Source organism: Squalius cephalus, assembly GCF_949319135.1.
Source record: "Squalius cephalus genome assembly, chromosome: 8".
NCBI classification, from domain to species: Eukaryota; Metazoa; Chordata; class Actinopteri; order Cypriniformes; family Leuciscidae; genus Squalius; species Squalius cephalus.
Genome location: NC_137129.1, coordinates 35717114 through 35740347, shown reverse-complemented (window position 1 = coordinate 35740347; position 23234 = coordinate 35717114). Strand labels below are relative to the sequence as shown.

The 23234-nt window shown below is 39.4% G+C and overlaps 1 protein-coding gene across 9 annotated transcripts in view; it reads right to left on the bottom strand.

The window, feature by feature from the left end:
* The window catches only part of pou2f2a (POU class 2 homeobox 2a), a gene marked incomplete at its 3' end in the record, with an annotated part of 82128 nt that overhangs the window by 38128 nt on the left and 20766 nt on the right, over nt 1-23234 (bottom strand). The gene's annotated exons all lie outside the window — the stretch shown is intronic.

Here is a 23234-nt window from a genome sequence, read left to right as displayed (position 1 = left end):
GGCCAATCACCGCTCTCGCTGAAGAACTCATGCAAATTGCAGAGTAAATATTAATATTGTTATTTAAATATTCAACTTTAACTCAACAAGGCTATAGACTCAAACTTCTAGCTTGAAAAGTGCTCGGCTGTGCCAGCTCAACTAATTGTCACATTAAAAGAATGAATGAGATAAGGGCTCATACAGTCACTCTCTCCTCATTTCCCTCCCACATTTTCTCTCCACCCTCAAACACCGCTAAATTTATTTCACCCCCTACACTTCCTCTGACATCTTTGAACACGGGTAAGAGTGAACACCCGAACACCCAAACACACAAAAGGAAAAGTTATTATCTAGAGACATTTATCAGGTGAAATGGGGGGTTATTCTTTGTTGTTCAGTTGTGGGCAGCTTAATGTTGAGAAAGAAGGAGGTAGAAAGAGAGAGAGAGAAAGAGGGAGAGACATTCACAGGTCTTGTCAGCATAAGAAAGTGCTGGGGTGGCTGGAAAGTGCTCATCACAAGAACGAAAAACAAGTGTATATCATTTTCGCTCTTCACACGCCTATCTTTTCCACTGCTCGTTCTCGGTGCGCTAAAAATTACCACATCTGCCCAGCGAAAATGAAACTGAAATAGCGCCAATGAACCGCAAGAGGGCAGCGGTACCTTTAATAACCATGCGAGAAACCGGCTTCACGAGCGGCTTTACACATCAAACGAGCGATTTCTTGATATTTTTCGACGTTAACTTTTTTTATTGTCATGTTTATTTTATATATATAAAGGTTGTGGTCTTTATTAACAAAGCTGCTATTAGGTGTAAATATGTTTTAACTTAAAAGGCAGACCAATTGGCTATTAAACCAGCACGAGAGTTTTCACAGATCGAAAGGACGTTTCCTTCTGACATTTCCACCTTTTAACTTTTTCGTCGTCACGTTTATCTTATAGGAGTCTAATTTCCGTGTAGGCTAAATAGGTTCGAGTTTTGTGAATTAAAAGAGAGTCCGAAACTAAATCAGTCTCACGCTGGACGAGAACCTGTAGGCTACAGAGGCATAAATGAACGATATTATAAGTCGTTTGCTTTAACTTCTTCCATGTCCATTTTAAATTTACGTCAATTTCCAAGTCTAATTGAGATTTACATTTGGAAAGCTGATCTTTTTTCAGAGTAAATTATGTTGATGCCGTTCCGTGAGATCCCAATGTAACCTATATAATTATCTGCACAACATAAGTAGCTAACTTATATCGAGTTCTAAACATTATGCGATTTAAATATTAATAGGCTAGAGTTTATTTGTCATACGAAAGACGCCATATGAAAACGAGCCTCTGAGGGACAGACCTAGCCTATACAGTCCGTTCAATATGCTGTAGCATACGGTCTATATCGCGTCTAATATTTACAACACATTTTCTCAACAGTTTTTTTTTATCATATAGGGAAATATTTTGAAAAGGCTTATTTCAGCGGTGTATCATGTAAATAATTAAAACTCAACAGAACACATTAAACGTCTAATCTTTGCATATATGGTGTCTGAATTGTCCTTTACAAAACATTCAGTTATTATTATAACTATATTATTATTAGTTATTAATTATAAACAACGTTGTACAAATACAACTAATAATATTACACATTTTAGAAGTGCAGTAAGAAAATGTTTGAAACATTGTGTTTTGTGTTACACTACCGAATTAACCGTGCAATATCCAAGCAACACCCATAAATCACCTACTTGCATTTGTTTTAAAAATACATACACAAACTTTCACACTTTTTCCCAAACACCATACACAGCCTCCTTACACACACACACTTATTCACACACAGGACAGTTGATGCGTCCTCTGATATAAGCCTTTTACCCCAGCGCTCATAATGGATCTGTCTTCTGAATATGTGTGTGTGTAATGCTCAGGGTCACGGTCAGGGGTTTAGCAAGTTTTTGGGCCTCCTTTTATGTACCCCCCAAGCTCTTCAGTAACGCCTGTCAGGGCCGTGACAGACGGCGCGTGGGTGTGTGTGTGTGTCCGTGCGAGGGACTGAAAGAGGGATGCTGGGTGGCGTGTGTTAGGGTCAAGGGTCACTCCGCTGCACACCCTCCTTCATCCCCCCTCCCCCTGGTCTTGCCCCCCTTGACCTTTGGGGAGGCCAGTGAGGGGTACGTCTGCCCCGGAGGAACGGGAGGCGGGGTCTCTCTCAGGGACGGCTCTAAATAACGCTGGCCTGCTGATCATAGACTAGTTGCGTTGGCTCAATTAGTTTTGATGTAATTAGGCGCCAAAGGATGGGTAAACAAACATGTTTACGTACAAATATAGTTTTGCTTCGGTCTACTTTTAAATGTAAAAACTGACATGCAGGAGAAAAAAAGGCATATAAGTTTGTACACTGTAAAAAGTGATAACCTGCAATTTTTTTTTTTGATGATTAAACATTAAATTCACTTTTGTTAGTGTTACCCAGTCCAAGTTAAATTAATATTTTATTCAGTATTTATTATTTTATTATTACAAAAATAATATTTGTGTAAATTCATTTGAAATGTTACCACTTTAAAGTGACAGTTCACCCAAAAATAACCTGTATGAATTTCTTTCGGTATCACGTCATTTTAAGGTGACGTAGTTACACGTTACTACATGTACTTACTATAGTAATAACAGTAAATTATGCTTATGCATAACTCTATAGTAAGTACATGTAGTTAATTAATATTACTCAGTACTTATTTGACTAAGTAAAATGTAACCTTAAAATAAAGTGTAACCGTTCTTTCTTCTGCTGAACACAAAGAAAGATATTTCGAAGAAATTTTTTTTTTTTCATACGGAAGTCAATGGTGCCCCACAACTGTTTGGTTTTAAACATATTTCAAAATATCTTCTTTTGTGTTCAGCAGAATAAAAAAATTCATACAGGTTTGGAACAACTTGAGTAAATGATGATAGAATTTTCATTTTTGGGTGAACGATCCCTTTAAGCCATACAAACAAAAATGGAAGTCTGGACGTCTATAGGGCTAATCATTTAACAGACTTCCAATGTAAGTGCAAAACTGGCCAAAAAATTAATTTGTAAAAAAAAAAAAAAAAAAAAAGAAGTGTACATTTTTTTTGGTGGTAATCCGGAACACACCACAAAGAAACACCGTCCATAGTGCTTTATCCAGGAATATCCCTTTGATCCAAACTAATGCAATACCAAAACAACAAATGCAGGGCTCTAAAGATGCAGTGCAAACACACACACACACACACCTTCCCATACTTCAAGCACAGCCGTGACTCCCCCTCGTCTCAAGGAGAGATGCAGAGGCAGGTTAGGGTGTTAAATCTTATCGGCTGTTGACCTGATTTAAAGACAATGGAGCAGAACAATGGAGGGTACAGGTTTAAAAGTAGACCTCTCTCGCACTTTCTCTCTCTCGCTCTCCCTAACCGAAATATACTAATAAAGTTGCATCATGTTCTGCTCAGGTTTTGTATTCAAGATTCACTACAGACATGGTACAATTTAATAATACATTTAGTTGCATTACATCATGTATATATAAGATTTTTACAACAACAATTACAACAAAACTTTACGGTAACTCTAGGCCTCGTCGTTGAGTTTATTTCCCTCTCTCTCTCCTTCTCTCTCTCTCGGTACAGCAGTGCTGGTCAGCTGCGGTCATGACATCACTGGACAGCACAGCTCTCCAATAGGACACCTAGCCACGTTGCCAGGCAACAGCAGTGAAAGACCTGCATGTGTGTGTGTGTGTGTGTGTGTGTTTGTGAGCGTGTATGTGATAATCAAACTAAAAACCTGAATGTTCGGTGTTCAAGTAATAACTTGGTTTGGTTTTGTTCAGACAAACAAATTTGCTCTCTAACATGTCGAGTAAAAATATGAATACACAATTCAAACAAAGGCGCACCGTAATTTCTGACTGCCATAGTGTAAATTAATTATATATATTATGTAGCAGACTTTAACAACATGCAGTTTAGAGATCTAAAATGTTGAAGTCAAAATGTTTTTCTGTTCTTACAGAGAGAAAAAAAACACTTCTGTATTTTAATGCATTTTTAAGAGGCTTTTCAGCTCTTAAGAATCTTCTGGGGTTTATTTGTATTAGTGTGTTGTGTGTGTTTACGGGCAGTGTCGGGAGTATTTTCTTGGCCTCTAGCTGTGGCTGTGTGTTTCAAGTGCATCTTAGCTGCACGTGTTTCTAAAAGAGGATTTACGTAAATATATTTGTGCTGGAGTATGCGCAAGCCTCTCCGGCGGTGGGTATTTTGTATTTGTGTGTGTACGTGAGTGTCTCTCGGTTGGTATTTTGTATTATTGTGTGTGTGCGCCTCTGCGCCTGCCGTCTCAGGAGTGTATATTATATCCGATACAGTACCTCTTTCGCGCACCACATATTTCTGGGCCGATCGATACCTCTGACTCCCTACAAGACAATAATCGCTCCTCTCCCCCCTCCCCTGTATGGCTACCATTATTACCACCCTCCCCGGGGGAACACACAAAACAGGGAGGGAGGCTGACGCTTCTACCCTTCCTCCATCCCTCTGTCCGTCCACCCCGACCCTCTGTCCTTCTATTATTTCACCCCGACAGGAGGTGTCAGAGATGGAGGGATGGAGTGGACAGGAAAAATAAAAAAAAGTGGCAGGAGCCATATTAAGATATGAGTAAACGCAGGACGAGAGACAAAGAGGAGAAGAAAAGTGAGTGCAGGTGCATTGTGATCGTACAATAAAAGGAGGGAATGACAGGAGAAGGCAACGAAGATTTACACAGCTGTCTCCTAATAAAGGATAAGAGGGAGGGCTTAGACGTTGAGAGAGGCAGCGTATAATTATGACCCTCAAAAGCACAAAATGTAGAGAATTCTAAATCGTACGGCAAGTTCAAAGAGCGTAGTGAATCTGACGTGTCTGCGAATCCCATTTGGGGGACGGTGTCCGTCCGTGACAGAACCTGCTAAGCAACTAAACAGCATGATGTATGCGTTATGGGGGACGGCAGATTGCTTGGTGTATGGGTTTATCGATTGCACCGGACTTAAATTGGCTCTCAATTAAAGAGAACACTTATTTGACCTCTTCCTCGCCGCCTGCGCCGCACGTCTTTCTTTTCTTTCCTCACCTGCACATCCATCTCTCTCTCTCTCTCTCTCGTTCTAAGGCTACGACCTCAAACCTGTTCCGGCCTGCTCAAACCCGGCGGCCGGTCCCTCCGCATGCCTCTTTCATTTCGGCTGGATCCTGCGGAATCTTTCACCCGCTATCAATCCGGTTAAAACTGCAGGGATGAATTATTAAGTTTATTTATTCAAACACTATTAATAATATAAGCAGACACAACACCTCGACCCGAGGCGGACGGGGAGAAGTGCGTGAAAAGGGAGAGAAAAGGTGTTGTACATAGTAGTAGTAGTTGGAGGGCTAAAAAAGGTGGAGGGAGAGGAGAAGGGAGGGTTAGGAAATTGGTCTGGCTAGCGGAACAGCTTTTCACCCCTCTATCCCCCCTCCACCACCACCCTCCCCTTCTCTCCCCCATTCTGCTTTGTATTCTGTGGAGATGACAGGGAGAAAGCTTTATTGCTCCGAGTTGGTATCGATCGGGGCCCCTCTCGGAGGGCGCTCAGACCTGCACATATTGAAGGCACTTTTGCAACGCCGGCTTCCTCCCCCCTTTCCTCTCGTTTCTTCTTCTTACAATTATTCTTTCTTTCTTGTTTTGCTTTCTCTCACGCACTCTTTCTTGCATCGTTTATGCGGCCTGGGGATTTAAAAATCACAGTTTCGAGGCGCTTCGAGAACTGGGTTGTATTTACCGACCGCTTCTTACACGAGTGCGGCAGGGAGTCGAATCAACAGTGGGCCTCACAATTCAAACATGGATGAAAACACACAAACTTACAGATCTCTTATTCCCTCGTCCTCAGACTAATTTCGTGATTCCTGTCTCTTTTATCGTCTTGCGCACTTGGCTAAGCGTTATTTTTGATGTGGGCTCAACAAATGTCAGCGTTCCTGTGAAGGGAGGTGAAAAAGTGACAAAAGGGAGAGAAATCGACAGAAAGATGCACGCTTTTCCTGCTCTTGGAGGATCGAAGGCTGTTTTATAAGGTATGCGTGTTGTCGCCGGCTAGCGCGGTGATGCTAACAGCACCTCAGCATCTGAAAACATTAGGAAGGCTGTGTGGAAATAGACTGACAATTCCTCTGAAGAATGGAGGGAGGGGAAAAAGAGAGGGATAGTTGTGTGATGAAGGCCCCCTCTACCCTTCGCTCGTGCCCTTGGGCAAGGTTTTTCACCCATGGTTCCCTGGGGTGTGTTCAACCTCTTCTCCTCCTCCTGTCTTTCTTTCGTCCATTTCGGCCACAGCACCTGCGCTTCTTTCGAGAGCCATCACAGGTTATTTAACAAAACTCCATTTTGAATGGCGAGGCTCATGGCCACATTCGTACTCGGACGGCGTCCTAAGCTCTGGCTGAAAAAGGTGGCCACTCTGCTGTCTAATTTTACCTCGCCCTCTCCATCAGCCTACCTTTCCACTGCCTCAGTGCCACTTATGTTCACTCACCAAATGACACACACAAACACCCCCATCTCCCCCCATCCATCGCTCGCTCGCTCACTCTCTTTGTTGCTACGTCGTCGACTATATGGTCGTCAAGCATGGCAATTTTGCCAAAATCACAGTGAGTGTGTGTATTTGAAGGGGAAATGGCAAGATATGTGTTTTTGTGTTAAAGATGTTGAAAGGGGAGTGTGCGTGTGCTCGATGTGGCTTAAAAGTACTTTGTGAAGTCACCTTTTGATTTGTAGTTTGTTAGGGGACTGCATTTTCTGTCAAACGGAGCAAACAGAACTGAAACATATCTTATTGTGGAAAGGATGTAAATAAAATAAAGAAATAAAGTCATAAAAATGTATAAAATGAATGCTACTGATGCCATCTTATTCAAAAACTCAACTTAAGAATATACTAAATTCTCTCTATCATGAACTAAAATTATTTTGAAGTCTTTCTATGAGTTATGAAATTTATTTGGCTCATTTGTCAAGGAATATCCTCTTTTTTCTTTTAAAACGTCTTCAATAAATGTCTCAGAAAGAGTAACTTTGAATATATATATATATATATATTAACATTTTAGATGTTAAATAATTTTACAGTATAATCTATATTATACATCTATTATATTAAGTATTATTTAATTTAAGTTAAAAAAAATTGTTGTAACTTTGAAAAAAAAAAAAAATGATAATCTGATTATTTAAAAAGACACTAAGCGAGATAGTTTCTATAAATGTCGTAAAATATTATATTTGAAGACATATACAGTATATATATATATATATATATTATTTAAATTTTAAATATGCATATTTTAAATTTTAAATAATTTTACAGTATAACCTATACTATACATATATATATACACACACACATATATATATATATATACACACACACACATATATTAAATTTAAAGTAATTTATATCTCAGTGAATATTTAAACGATATCAATGTGATTCTGATTTTTTTTTTAAAAGAGACTAAGAGAGTGTATTTCTGTCAGTGCCTGCATGTATATGTGTGCCGTCTCTTGATTGCTGGGTTGTGGTCTTGCTGGGTGCCAGTGTACTGAGGTGCTGGGAGAGTGGCACATCACCAGCTGAGAGAAAGAGTGAAAGAGAGAGAAAAATGAGGAGAGGAAGAGAGCTGAGAGGCTTTGGAGAGCGCCGGTCCCCCAGCCGACCGCCATTTCACACTGGTGACCAACACAAATTGGATCAGGCCGTGTTCTCATTGCACCAGCAAAAAATCAGACACACAAAATGGCTGAATCTCCAGAACCGCAATACTGGACACTGGACCACTGACTAATGAATAGAGAGGAAAAAATTGTACAACAAAGTGAACAATAATAAGGAAATAATGTATGTAAAGGACAATAAAGAATATTATGCAACATGCAGATTGTAGTGACCTACTACCATAATGTTTTATAATGTGAATGAATATTTCATATTAGAATAACAGAACTTTTAAACTGAATTTTTTTCCATCGTAAGTATTTATGCCACTTCTCTGGCAATATAAAGGGAAAATGGGTAAAGTCAGACTCAAACTCTGGTTGCAAACCAGGCACTGTCACTGATAACCCTGATTTGATTAACCCTAACCCTAAACTTTAACATAGCATACTGTGATATTATTGATTAAAGGGATAGTTCAGCCAAAAAAAAAAAAAAAAAAAAACATTAATTACTCACCCTCATGTTGTTTCAAACCTGTAAGACTCATTCATCTTTGGAGCACAAATGAAGATCTTTTTGATGAAATCTCATTGACAGCTACACAACTGACACAACTCGTGTTACGCAGCACGTTTGAGCTTCAGCAAGAACCAATGAGGTTCATTCTCGTGTTACGCAGCACGTTTGAGCTACTGCAAGAACCAATGAGGTTCAGTCTCGTGTTACACAGCACGTTTGAGCTTCCTCAAGAGGTTTCTCCTCATCAGTTTAGCTTCTGTTTATGTTCGCTGATCAATGTGAATAAAAGCCTAAATTCAATCTGTTCATCATATAAAGTGATCAAGTCTTTTCAGAAAATGTGGACTAAACCGCTCAATTCAAATGAATTAGTATTATGATCTCTTTATGAACTTTTTGAAGTGTCAAAGTGTCAGTTGTGTAGCTGTCAATGGAGGGACAGAAAGCTCTTAGATTTCATCAAAAAGATATTCACTTGTGCTCCAAAGATGAACGAAAGCCTTACAGGTTTGAAACGACATGAAGGATGAGTAATTAATGACATGTTTTTGGGTAAACTAACCCTATAAGATTATTTTCCCCACCCATGCTGCTGCCCAGGTTACATTAGGTTAATCAAGTCATGCGGTTTCACAGGCAAAGAAAGTAATGACAGATTATAAAAAATATACTTTTTAAAAAAGAAACATGCACTGATGAATCGTGCACAATAAGACCAGAGGGCATTTATTAATAAAGTAAATGGAGTCGATATTGATTTAATGTTGTCTTTAACACATGAATGCTATTATATGTAGCATTAACCTGACAAAGAAACAGATTCTCCTGCATGCTTAATGATGCTTAGAGATCTAAAGAACATCCGTCAAGTTGTGTGCAAAGAAATTATTCCCTGATAGTAATTCAGTTTTGATCGAGCGGACACTTCCATTCAAGTCCTCTGAATTTCATCAACATCATTTCTAAGCTATGACCTTGAGCATAAAACAGCTCCATATGTAGATATGTACTTCACTTTTAAAGATTTGCAAAACCTTGCCTGACAATATCAAGAGATACGCTGCTTTTGGAAAAGACGTCCTTGCCTTTTCACTGACCTGTGATGTTTGTAGTCAAGTTTCTTTTTTATGTCTGATTGAAAAAAAAGTCAAATTGCGAATTGGTTTGTATTGAGGATTCTAAGCCCACACAGTAACCTGAATTTTTTTTTTTTTAGTCATGGTCCACACTAGATTTATCACATACTTAACATTATATACTACGTTTGTCATCAACTAAATCAGCGCAATGAAATCAGAAGATAATATGTACTTACTCTACCAAGCAAGCTGAATTCACCATGTAAAGACATTTATCTACAAATATGAGGCTTGAAGTTAAAGCAATTTGTGCTATTCAACTATAATGAACAACTAAATAAGTTTCTGATATCTTTACCTCTTATAATCAGATGGAGCAAATGTCAACATAACCTAAATTTAACGTCACGCGTATTTGCTAATGCATGCTTAGCGTATTTGTTTATGCGAGAGTGTGTGTAGTTGTGGTGCCACGTGTTCGGCGTGTTTACACTGGGAGAGAGGTGCACGTGGGGCGATATCTCACGGCAATCGATGAGAGGGGGAGCAGAGGGGGGGAGGAAAAATCGGTAAGGAAAGCAGGTTATCTCCCGTCATTAATGGGGGGGAATCCCGGGTAGGTGGACCCTGCGTGTGTGTGTATGTGTGTAAGTTGGGGGAAGACCTGGATTCATTGAGAAAAAACACAGACTGTTTGGCATCGGGAGAAAGCAGACAATTATCTGTATTGATTAAAGCCAGCCAGCCAGCAGGCTGAAGACAGAAAACTATGACTAGATCAATAGAGAGAAGGGGAGAGGGAGAGAGACAGAAAGAGAGAGAGAGAGGGAGGACGGCTGCGTGTTTTGTGTGTGGGGGGGGGGGTACTGCAAATAGGTTGTGAGTTGGCAGAAAAAAAGCTGAGTGATGCAAAAAGTTGTACGAAGCAAACGAGACCGAAAAAGACACGGAACACTGTGGTGGACAAAGAAAGTGTTTTGTTAAGTCAATGAAAGTAAAACAGGGAAACGAGAGTTAATGATTCCAGTATTTGTCGTTTTTAGCGAAAACTAAAAAATGCTTTGCGAAGAAATCATGGAAAAGCGGTTTTGCGCATTCTTTCTATACTTTTGACGCATTTAACGAATTTTAAAATCAAAATATTTTAACCCTTACAATTCAAAAACTCAAAAACCTAAAAAAGAAAAAAAAGATGACGACTCAACTTTGGGCTAGTGGTTAAAACTCAAAACATTTCTTACCATTCTCAACTTTACTGCCTCCCAAAATGTATTACAAACCAATTGAGCAAATTCATAATACAAAGCAAGTGTGTGTTCTACAGTAAATATTATTTTCTAGCTCAACTACTGACATGGAAAAGCAATCTTAGTTAAAGTTAAACTGTTGATATGTTGTTAAACTGTTGATAAGCAACTTAACAAGAATGAAGTCTGGTATTATGTTAGTGTGACGCGAACCGTCGCAGTGCGCACAGTCTGCTCCGGTCCAGAGACACAATAAGCACAGAGTGGATCATATGAGCGAGACCAGAAAACATAACGAATCTATTTGAAATCTGCACAGAATGCTATAGTTTAAAGTGATTTGGAGGACACTGCAGCTTTACAGAGCTCAAGGGCTCCAGCAGAGCTGTGATTTAAACAAAACGCTATTTTAAAAAAAGGGGAGGAGCTGTTTGATACGTCCTTTAATAATCATAGCACAGATCAAAAGTTTTTCAAACAGGAAACTTTCTCTATATGAGGGTCTGTGGTAGGGATGGGCGATATGGACAATGACAATATAAATATAGTACCATATTCACCACTGTTTTTGGCTACAAGTGATAGCTGCATGCACTCATGAGAGCCTCAGAAACACAAACATTGATCTAAAGTAAAATATAGCCATCATCAAATAGGCTCCTATAAAATACCAATTACATAAAAGAATTAAAAAAAACAGTAAAAATCCAAACACCATCCCTTGCAGAAATGGAAAAGTTGCCGATATACGTTTCTTCAGTAAAAGTGCAGATAATATTTAAATAGTGCAACTGTACTGAAAAACATCACACAATAATAATTCAAATCAATTACAAGTTTGAAATGTAAAAATCGAACAATAATACTGATAAGTTAATAATACTACTACGAATTCTAATACTAATAACAATATAAACCGCACTAAGGATTGATGAGCTGCTGGGTTCATGAATATTAATCACGTCTGCGTTTGCGCATTAGTTTCTGCTTGCTCATAAAAGCTGAATAATTCCAAATGAACTCCATTATTTTTACAGGAAAATACAACAAATAATATCATTTACATGCAGACGTCATGTACACTTCAGTTCTGCGTGGTATGTAAGACTCTCTTTGTGTGAGAAACACTGAGCGCTCTCAGCAAAGTGACAGCGAGTCGTGCGTCTCACACTAGTGTATACTGCGCGTCAAATACACTGTGCATTCATTGAGATGAACTGATATAGTGCGCTTTAAGGATCACTTGACGGAGAGCGAAACTCTCAAGCGCTCAGTCAGTGTTCGGCGAGATGGGCGGGTGAAAATATAGCTGTGTGTACCAGTTCCAGATTGTAGAGGTAGTTACTCGTTTAGCGATAAACTTCGCCTCAGCTTCACGTCCGCCTTCCGCCATGCGCGTGAGCTGCAAATGGGTCCCGTCATCAACTAAGCTTTATCGTTATTATCACGGGAAGACTAATTCTTATTGTGAGGAAAAGTTTTACCGGTATATCGCAAACGATAATATGTCGCCTATCCCTAGTCTGTGGCACCAAAAAGTTGAAAAAAAAAAATCTAGTTATCTGCATAAAGTATATTTGGGGCCTTACACACGTGCCTTGAGACTTGGGTTTGAGTCACACTCAGTATTAATAAAAATGGCAAAAAGCCATGAAACTGCAACTTTACTGGAAAGAAATAGGATTAACAAAAGTGTATCAGGCATTCTGCATAAATCACAGGTTTCCGCCTCTTGTATTGGACGAAAATTGTAAATCACTGCTGAGGAAACAGACGTACAAAGTGAGAGGTGTAGTTACATGTTGCGGTTATTAGTGACAACATGAAACCAGATCAGCAGACAAGAACTAAAGAAACATGTGTATGTTTGTGTCTCCAGCTGCAGTTGTGTGCTTTGTACACAAAAATACATCTTTCATGATTAAACTTGAAAGTCGACCCTACTGTGCAAGTGTGTCTAACAAGCCACTTCAAAATCAGCAACCAATCACACACACACATAAACAGCTGGACACACATATTCAATTATGGCACTTTTGTACATTGTAGTGCACAAGACTGGCCTGATTACTCTCTCTCTGTGAGGGCGTGTGAGAGAGAGAGAGAGAGAGAGAGAGAGAGAGAGAGAGAGAGAGAGAGAGAGAGAGAGAGAGAGAGAGAGAGAGAGAGAGAGAGAGAGAGAGAGAGAGAGAGAGAGAAGGTCTTTCCTGAGCTGTAAGGCCTGGGAGAAATGGAACTTAAATGCCTCTCACTGGCTCTCAAACTCCAGTTGGCTTTATTGATGCACTGGCCTACTGCCAACCAGAGGCCTTTTCCACTTCAAAGGGTCCGCGTTCACACACACACACACACACACACACACACACACACACACACACACACACACACACACACACACACACACACACACACACACACACACACACACACACACACACACATTCCTCCTCACCTGTGAGCATGAAATGCACTCCAACCTCTATCTGTACTTCAGGCCTATATCCATGATGTTCACCTCCATGTGTAATCTTAGATATAAAAAAGGCCACTCAAAGTGCGATTCAATGTGCAATTCAAACCTCTATCTGTCATCTGAAAGTCTATAAAACCCCATCTATACAGTGAGCGAGTGGCACGACAAACCTAAAACACTCCCATTATAATCGAAGCGGTTTCAAAGCGCCAAGTGATTCGAATTTGTTTTGTGGCTTGCAGGGATTTCAATTTGATTTGAAACTCAGTCATACAAATTTAACTCAAATGATTGCATTCATTAGAATTCAATTCGAACCAAGAATGAATGGATTTGAATAGGATTCAAAATTTAAAGTGATTTAAATTCAATGAGGAGTTTAGAGTAATTAAAATTCGTTTTGAAGTTTGTAATTAGAAGGTTGGAGTGATTCAAATTTGTTTTGGAACTTGCAGTGCGTCAAATTTGATTCTAAGTTGCAGTGCTTCAAGTTTGATTCTAAGTTGCAGTGATTCAAATTCGATTCTAAGTTGCAGTGATTCAAATTCGATTCTAAGTTGCAGTGATTCAAATTCAGTTTGAAGCTTGCAGCGATTCATATTTGATTCAAAGCTCGCAGTGATTCAAAAGGATGCATGCTGGAAATATTGCAAAATTAGAAAATCAGATCTACAAGCTTAGCAAGTGCTGTCGGACAATTCACAACATAAATCATACACACAAATACTTCTGCATTCCTGTTTCCATATGCAAATTATGAAAGAAAGGATTTTATTCTAAAAAACAAAACATGTCTTCTGTGAATTATAATTATCATTAATTACCAAACAAACAAACTTTAAAAAAAGACAAAATAAGAAACTAAACTGATTTGATCAAAAATAACTAGATTAATTTACTTACAGCTTAATTCTGTGCAGTGTATACATTAATAAATTAGCTTCTTTTTTTTTTAAATGCAACAATAATACTGTAAATGCACAAAAATCTCAGGAACTTCAGATTTACTTTAGCTAAATATACATCTTAATAATTTATGACATAAATATAAGGTGACAACTTATCAAGATCAGTAAAAATGCTGCTACATTTCAGATGCTCTACAGGTTTGAGATAGAAACTCTGCACTGTGTGGATCCCAGAATTCACAAATGTCGATACGACCCACATGTCTACGCCTCAGCCTTTGCATTTCAATGCAGTTTCCTTTTCATTATTTATGACTCTTTTACCCACGTCAGAAAAAAAGGCACGGGCTACACCTCCACACCTATCCCCATAGTAACCAACCTCACAAGTCCTGTATACGCACAGAGAGCCCCCCTCAAATATATACACAAGTATGAGTGTGTGGAGCGTTTGGACATACATGTATGCACAATCGTAATGGGCTTCCTGGTGTCCTGGGGAGGAAGTGTGAGAGGTGAGTGTCTCTCCATGCCTCCGAGAATAGAGTGAGAAACCAGACTACCGCTGAGTGTGAACAAGCCGGGACAAGAAGCTGTCATTTCTGATGGGCTGAATACAAGGACATTATATATAAATATAGAATAGGGTCCAAGCGTCTTCTATTTAGCATTTTTCTAGTTAAAGGGTTAGTTCACCCAAAAATGAAAATTCTGTCAGTAATTACTCTCCCTCATGTTGTTCCAACCCCGTAAGACCTTCGTTCATCTTCGGAACACAAATTAAGATATTTTTGATGAAATCTGAGAGCTGGATCACTCCTCCATAGGCTTCTAAGGGACTGAAACTTGCTGGCCCAGAAAATGCATTAAAGACATCGTTAATATAGTCCAAGTGACTACAGTGGGTCAATCTTAAGTTTATAAAGCGACGAGAATACTTTTTGTGCGCAAAAAACAAACAAAAATAACGACTTTATTCCACTATTCATTTCCTTCTCTCTGGGCCTCGAGTGAATTCACGTAGTGTAACTGCGTAGCGCTTCTGTGTTACACGTCACACGCATCACACACATGACCAGCGTCGGCCAATAGTGAGCCTACGTGTGACGTACAACCCAGAAGCGCTACGCCGTTTTACTACGTGAATTCACTCGAGGCCCAGAGAGAAGGAAATGAATAGTGGAATAAAGTCGTTATTTTGGGGTTTTTTTGCGCACAAAAAGTATTCTCGTCGCTTTATAAACTTAAGATTGACCCACTGTAGTCACTTGGACTATATTAACGATGTCTTTAATACCCTTTCTGGGCCAGCAAGTTTCAGTCCCTTAGAAGCCTATGGAGGAGTGAGACAGCTCTCAGATTTCATCAAAAATATTTGTGTTCCGAAGATGAACGAAGGTCTTACAGGGTTGGAACAACATGAGGGTGAGTAATTACTGACAGAATTTTCATTTTTGGGTGAACTAACCCTTTAAACACCTTTAGGCCTATTTCATAGCAAAGCATATCATCAGCATAACCGTTTCAATGAAAACTTTCAAATTTGCATGAATTTCTGGTGCTTCTCTTTTGCTTTAATGACAACAGCACTGGAGCTGACATGAAAAAAATCTGAATGATCTGAGAATGATCCAAAGAGCATCTTGTGCTTCAGCGGATGGAAGAACATCTGATCGTCTGCACAAAGTTAACATGGTCACAAATATGATTTATTTAGTAAGTTTAGAGTTTGCCGCTTTCATTGATTCAAACTCAATTCAAAGCTTGCAACGATTTAAATTTGGTTTAGTGCTTATTTCGCATGGTCTCAAATCTGCTGGAAATGAAAAGAATTTAAGCCCGGGACACACCAAGCCGACACCAAAAAAACTAGTGGCGATGAAAGCCGACTGTGTTGATGTCGGCTGCGCTTGAACACACCAAAAGGCCTGCCAACTAGCAAGTGCGTTCTGCGCCTGCGTGTAAGTAAATATCTGTATATATAAGCGGGTATCAATAGTCTATTTTTGTGATTCCAAAAGGGAAATTGCAACTTGGACCTTCAAAATTAGCGCCTGCTTACCATTTTGAATATCAATCATGCTAATCACTTTCTTCATTCTTGGCTCATTTTATTATGAAAAAATGTGTGCATTCGAATATTCAGGTACAGTGACGTTAAATTAGAACAGCCTTCTGTCTGTACCGTCTTGACTTCTTTGCTCGCTTTCATCACTTTCGCTTTAATTCTCGTGCACTGACTCGTCGCTAAGCTGAACAGCCAATCAGAGTTCTCTCTCTCACCGACGGCCCGACGCGGATTCAACATGCTGAATCAGCCAAAAAAACAGACGACGTCCGACTAGACCCAACAGTGATTAACCCGATAAGCCGACTGATGTTAAAAAACGGCCCGACGGCTGACCGTAGGCTTGGTGTGTCCCTGCCTTTAGAGTGATGCAAATTCATGTTGAGGTTTGCATTGATTCAAAGTAAATTAAAAGTTTTAATTGATTCAAATTTGTCTGCACAAAGGAGGACACAAATGTGCATTTTTGACCTTAGAAATGGTGCAGAACCTTAAAGTGATATTCACCCAAAAATTACAAATCCTCCATTATTTACTCTTTACTTTTATTTCTGGGTGATTTTTTTAAGTTGCTCTTTTTCCAGGTTTTGAATCCCAGATTTTCTATTGATTGTAATACCCAATATGCAAGGACAATGGTACCATCACAGTGCTAGTTTGGAATTGTGTATGTGTGTGTGTGTTCTGTGTGTACCTGCCCCTGTTCAATGGTCTTGCTTTGGCCCATCGTCCCCTTTTCCTTATGTTACTGCCACTTGGACAATAGCCTCTACTGAGGGTCTCCAGCACTGCAGCTTACACTTAATGAACAACAACCTATCCATCCACCCCCCCACCCCACACCACCATCATCCATCTATCTACCCCCCCCCCCCCCCCCAACCACCCCCTTCCATCCGCCCCTGCCCACAACCACTGTTGTCCACTGTTCACCTCATCCATAGTAGACGGTATTGATTTTCAGTGGGGAAAATAAAAAAGGCCATGAATTTTAATGCTTTCTGTCTCTCTCTCTCTTTCTCTCTCATATCCCCCCCCCCCCCATCCACCTTTTTTTTCACCCCTTCTTCTGACCCATCCCTCTCCTATGTTCTTTCCTGGGGGAAGGATAAAGGAGAGGGGGATGGGACAGTGAGGGAGGGGTTGGTGGTGTGGCTTTGGGTCATTTCTCATTTCCGAACCCTGGACGCTCACCTCCCCTGTTCCCGTTAACTAGCCTTCTCATTGCAGAAACGATACGGATGGGAACATGCAACAACCTCTCTGGACGCTCTTCATCAATACAATGTCTGTGACTGTACTGATGTCCATAAATCCTACCTTGTGTTAATTAAATAAATGAACAATCAGCATTCTCTGAAAGAATATTTATTATTTAATCATGCAAACTCATGTTAACTAAGAGATTATACAGCTTAAAATAAATAAATGAATAAACAAGAAGTTACTTTGAATTGCAAAGTGAAAAGTCCAATAAAAATGTTCTCATTTCATATTCATTTTTCTAAAACTAGGTTAAACTAGGCTACTGTTCAAATCTTTGGGGTAAGAAATTCATACTTTTATTCAGCAAGGATACTGATAATGTGACAAAAGATTTCTATTTCAAGAAAAAAAGTAATTTGAATAAAATTTATAGTCATCCAGTGTTAAATAGTTTCTACAAAAATAGCAGCACAACTGTTTTCAACATTGATAGTAACAAGAAATGTCTCTTGAGCGGCAAATCAGCATATTAGAATGATTTCTGAACAACCATGTGACACTTAAGACTGGAGTAATGATGCTGAAAATTCAGTTTTACCATCAGAGGAATAAAATACATTTTAAATTGTATTAAAATAGAAGAGTTACATTAAATTATAATTATATTTCATATTACTGTTTGTAGTGCTTTTTTTATAAAAAATAAATAAATACAGCCTTGGTGATCATAAGAGACTTTAAATTTCAGTGTACTGCTATTAAAATACAGTAGTCAACATCTGAAGTGGATCAAAACCTTTCATCAAAGTTATACATGCATTTTGAACAATACCCGTTCTCGTCTTAGGACAACTTTGATGAACTTTTTTTGATCCACTTCAAATGTTGACTACTGTAATTTAAAAAGCTGATTTCAATAGTCCAAAAAAGCAACATGTAGCTATAATTCACTATTATACATTACTGAACAGACTGACTGTATGAAATGCTTTCTTGAAAACAGCATACACAACTTCATTAGCATTCCTTGTATTCATGGGAGACTTTTCAAACAATAAATTGACTTGAAACGCTCTAGTATGCAGCATTACCTAAACATATAGGCTCACTAATGACTATGAACACCGAACACTAAAGCTCAATGTAGACATATACAACATTCTCTGAGCACTCCGTCAGAGTGACAAATGTTTTAATAATTCTAGCCTTGAAAAACGACACACACAAATGTACCATTCCTACAGTTGTATCGCCATACAGAGAATGAACACATACTCCAATTTACCATTAAATGCATTGATTGTTAGCTTTGTAATTTCCAAACAGATAAACAAAGAAGTGAGGAAAAGTCTTCAAGGTAAGACACATGTGGTGAGGCTCATAATTCTGACAAGCACATCTTTTTGTGTTATTTTCTGTATGTGGTTTATCACGGCCTTCTAATACAAAAGCTGAGAGGATGGATGAGAAATGGACAAAATTGAGGGAGTAAAAGGGGGCTTTTAGGACAGAAAGCGCAGTTGGTGTGTCTGTATGTGTGTGTTAAAATGGGGTCTTAAAACTGCATCTACAGATTATACGTACAGAGTAAAGTTTCATTTCCTTTCACAGCTGTACAATAAACTATTATCATCTTCTATAGTAGAGCATTCGGCAGTCTGTTGTCGTCAAGCACATTTGAACAATGTTCAGTAAATATTATAATTAAGTTTAACAGAGTATACCAAAAAACCTTGCAAAATGTTTCAAATATTTTGTGATTTACATTGCAATTAAGACATCCAGACTCAGTAGCACTAAAAATATATCATGTCGTTGAGATTTGTCTTTTTTACAGCTCAGCGAATTCTGAGAACACATTCATGTGAAATCCTACAAATTCTGCCTTTGTCCCGATCTCAATCCTCCTCCCTTTTCTATTTTCAATCCTCAACTCTGAGGTCACTCTGAAAGTCATTTAACTGCACCATCCAAAGAAAGCACACATTCGCACAAAAACATTGTATGAGTTTACATGTGTATGTTTTGATTAATTTTCATCCTTAACCTACATGCATCTCTTTTTTTCAACGATTCACACATCGCTCACCTCCACCTCTCACCTCTCCTTTTGTGTTGAACCACACAGAGGGAAAACATGTGAATGTGTGTCTGCTGAGCAGCTAATAAAGGACACTTGTGTGCGAGAGGCTGTTTCTTTCATGTGTTTCCACAATCTGTGTTTTTGTGACATGTGAAAGGTCACTGGTTGCGTATTGCGGTATTTACTGACAGCCAAGGATTTTGTGGTTCATTCAAGTTATTCTTACATGTTTTGATTAATCTTGAAGAGCTGCTGGACTTATAATGAGCATTGGAAATTGAGGTCAAACACTTTTGAAACAATATGTATGGCAAGAAATTCCATGTAAAATAATGTGTTACCAAAATAAGCAACACAAGTCATTATATTAAACCCAACCACAGTTGATTTACTTGGATTTTGGAGATACATTTGGAGACAATCTCAATGGTCTACTACACACATCTCCAAATGTTGGAGGCCATTTTGGTGCACATCACGTTGTTTGTTATTTCCAAAATGTTGTTTGCAATTCAAGAACATGGTGTATTAAGACAGTATAGACAGAGGTTTCCTCAGTCTGCTTCAATGCAAGCGGCCCGCAAGGCCTTGAACTTGAGACGGCGAGTGAGTCAATAAGAAAAAGGCGCTTTTAGAAAGACGGGACGAGATGAAAAGGAGGAGAGGGGGGATGATGAGTGGCTGCATGTGAATGGAAGGGGGCACGAGAAAGAGGTGGAGGAGGGGTAGGGCTGAGGCGAAGGTCAGGGGTCAACTTGTCAACCCCCACTGCCCCTCATGGGCAGACAAAGGGAGGCGAGAGGGGTCAGAGTGCACGGCTGAATGGACAACTGGTGAACACACTCCAATTCGGGGGTGTCTCTTTAGCCACACACAGAAAAAGAGCGTCTTTCACGCTCATGGCGCATCCTTTTGAGTCCATTTGAACCGGTTGAGACATTCAGATTCTTTTCAAGGTCTCCAAAAAGAGAAATTTAAATACACAGTCACCATGACAAGAGCCTTCTTTTCAAGAGTCGCTCTAGAAGTTCACGTATGCACGCGGGCTCTTTTGAATACGCTAATGCGACTGGAGATTTCCTTTGTTGCCGTATGCTACGACTCAAAGAAAACGATAACAAATCTGCTGCTAAATATAGACACAGTACACTCGCATGAGTGCATGTCACAACTCCCTCATTATCTTAAAACATGCACCGCTGCCGTGCCGGCAGAGGTCAAGTCCACTTACGGTCTGCGCTAGGCTAGCTATTTATCTTATCTGTGGGATTAGCTGGGCGGCCTGTCAGGTAAACCACACCCCGCACCAACTGCACCATTCCCGTGGTTACCCTCTTGGGTAATCAGCATGGGACTTCTTTATAAAATTATGCAGCTGACCGCCACGTATACTCACCATATTCATCCTGCATATGGAACAGGGGAAGATGGATAGACGTATAGGGAGGAGGAGCAGGAGTGATGGGGGGGTCACCTGACCTAGTTATTTTCAACATACAAATACATATTCATATATACACAAATCAGAAGTGTCATCATGAGTAAACACAGAAGTGCATTAGGAGATTGGAAACTATTGTTTTTTAAACTTTTACTTGTGCAATTTTTCTTTGAAGCCAAATTTATAACATCATATCATATCGATATTCGCTGAAATAAAAGTAAATAAAAAAATTCAAAGTGGCAAAAAAAGTCATTTAATACCTTTATGTAGCAAGGACACATTAAATTGATCAAAAGTTACAGGAAAGTGAGGTTCAAAGCCTTTAAGACAGTCATTAAACTTAAAATACACACACACACTCAATTCCTGAGTTCTTTTTCATCCAGCTGCTTTTGAATTCAACAACTGGTGAACGGCTCCTTACTCATTCTGTGCTGCCTGAACATGGTTCAGTCAGTGTGGTTTGGTCACTAGATAACTGAATGGTGCTGTGTTTTAAGACAAAAGCTTGCCAAACACAGCTCAACACACCAAAGTCTGGGAATGAAAGAGGATGTGTTTGATCTATATCAGTGTGTGTATGTGGGCTGATCTTGTGCATGAAATTCAATCACCTTAAGAAACCATCAGAAGATGATTTGTAAGCTTATTAAGACTGTTTACCTATACAGTGTGTGTGTGTGTGTGTGTGTGCATTAGGAGAAATAAGCTTTTACACAGATTACAGTGCAAGTACACACACATATATATATATATATATAAATGAATACAATTCCGATTAGTCACACAGGGGTCTAAGAAATATAGAAGAAAGACGGTTTGATTAGTAGAAATTGATTTCGTTTCAGGGTCAAAAGAATGAGAAGACCAAAATAATAAAATAATGTTAAGTGGACGTACAACAAAAAAAACAAGAAAATGAAATGGATGCTTGTCTTTGTGTAAAAACATAAACAAATCCCTTGACCTAACAATTTGTAAGTGCGGTGTTTAACCGGCCCTCAGCATTCCTTTGGACTCACTAGCATGTGTTGAATTTTCTATATTTTCTTTCAACTTTCAATAGATGTTTGCTAAAAATATTTTTGATGGAATTTTGAAATTCAAAAGAGTTTGTGATCTTTCCATGAACGTGGGTTTCAATGACTTTCTATAAATTCATCTGGCCACATCCACTGTCAAAAGTGTGAAAAAGTAAATGATCACATTGTGTGTGAATGTGTGTGTTTGAAGGAGGGGGTGTAGGGTAAAGATGCGGTTACTTTGAGAAGATTGAAGCGCAAAAGCACTCAGATTTATTAAAAGCTGCTGCTCACGCCCGCCTCTCTCTCGCTTATTCCGCACCATTGTTGCAATACCCCCTTCATTGTGTATACATTGTGGAGGGATATTAAATTTCTCCCTTCGAACCTGACTGTAACCACTACACAGCCATGGTGAAGGGCAGCACGTCCCTGAGGTCCAAACACACACACACGCACACACAGATACATGTACATGATCATTTTCATACAGCTTATCCATCAAATTAAACTGGGTGGTGAAAAACCCGCCCAAAAAAGGGACACCCTTGGTCCAGGAGCTGATATGAAATGCAGGGGTGGGAGACAAATTCAATCAAACAAGCTCTGGTTGTTACGAGCCCAAGTTATTACTTAAATAGCCACATCTCGGGTGGCCGGTTTGTAAAAGACACACATGCACACTCTGAAACCTGCATGGTGAACCCAGATCAATCAATAAAAGTTTAAAAGTGAATATTCATTTAAGCAAGTTGGACATCCAAAGCAATATTAACGTGTACCTGATTGTTTTGCACTCATCTGCCCTTGGTCTTCATCTAACACATTTGTTCTTCTAAACACAAACTCAACAGCTAACAATTTCTGTTCTAGAACGATTGCTCTCTTTGACCAAAGGGCTACAATCTCCAAAATAAAACTAAATAAAACTCTTTCACAAGGGCTTAAAAAGTAGGGATGCAACGGTACACGGTAAAATACCGGACCGTTCGGTCAGCCCTGCACGGGACAATCTACCCTCGTGTCCCGCGGTACTTCGGTTTTGCCATTGAGTTCGCGCTGATCCTTTTAGTTTTTGCTTTAGGCGCCGTTCACATATCGCGCCTAAAAACGTGTAGAAAACGCTAGGCGCGCCGCGTTCTCCTTTTCCAAAGCGCTAGGGTGGTTGCGCTCCGGAGGCGTCGGTCGTTGCTAAAGCAACTATCAGCTGCGCTCTGTTTGGTTCTTGTCACGTGACCTACGGTGCGCTTGCGGCATTCTGAAAAGTTGAGAATTTTCTGCTGGGGACATCGTTAGTGCCAACCGGTCTCGCCTTGCACCAGACAGTGTTGATAGACTCATCTTTTTGCACAAAAATCTCTCAATAGTGGATGAGTAAATAACATTGCACTTTGTATCCTGAATGCAGTATTT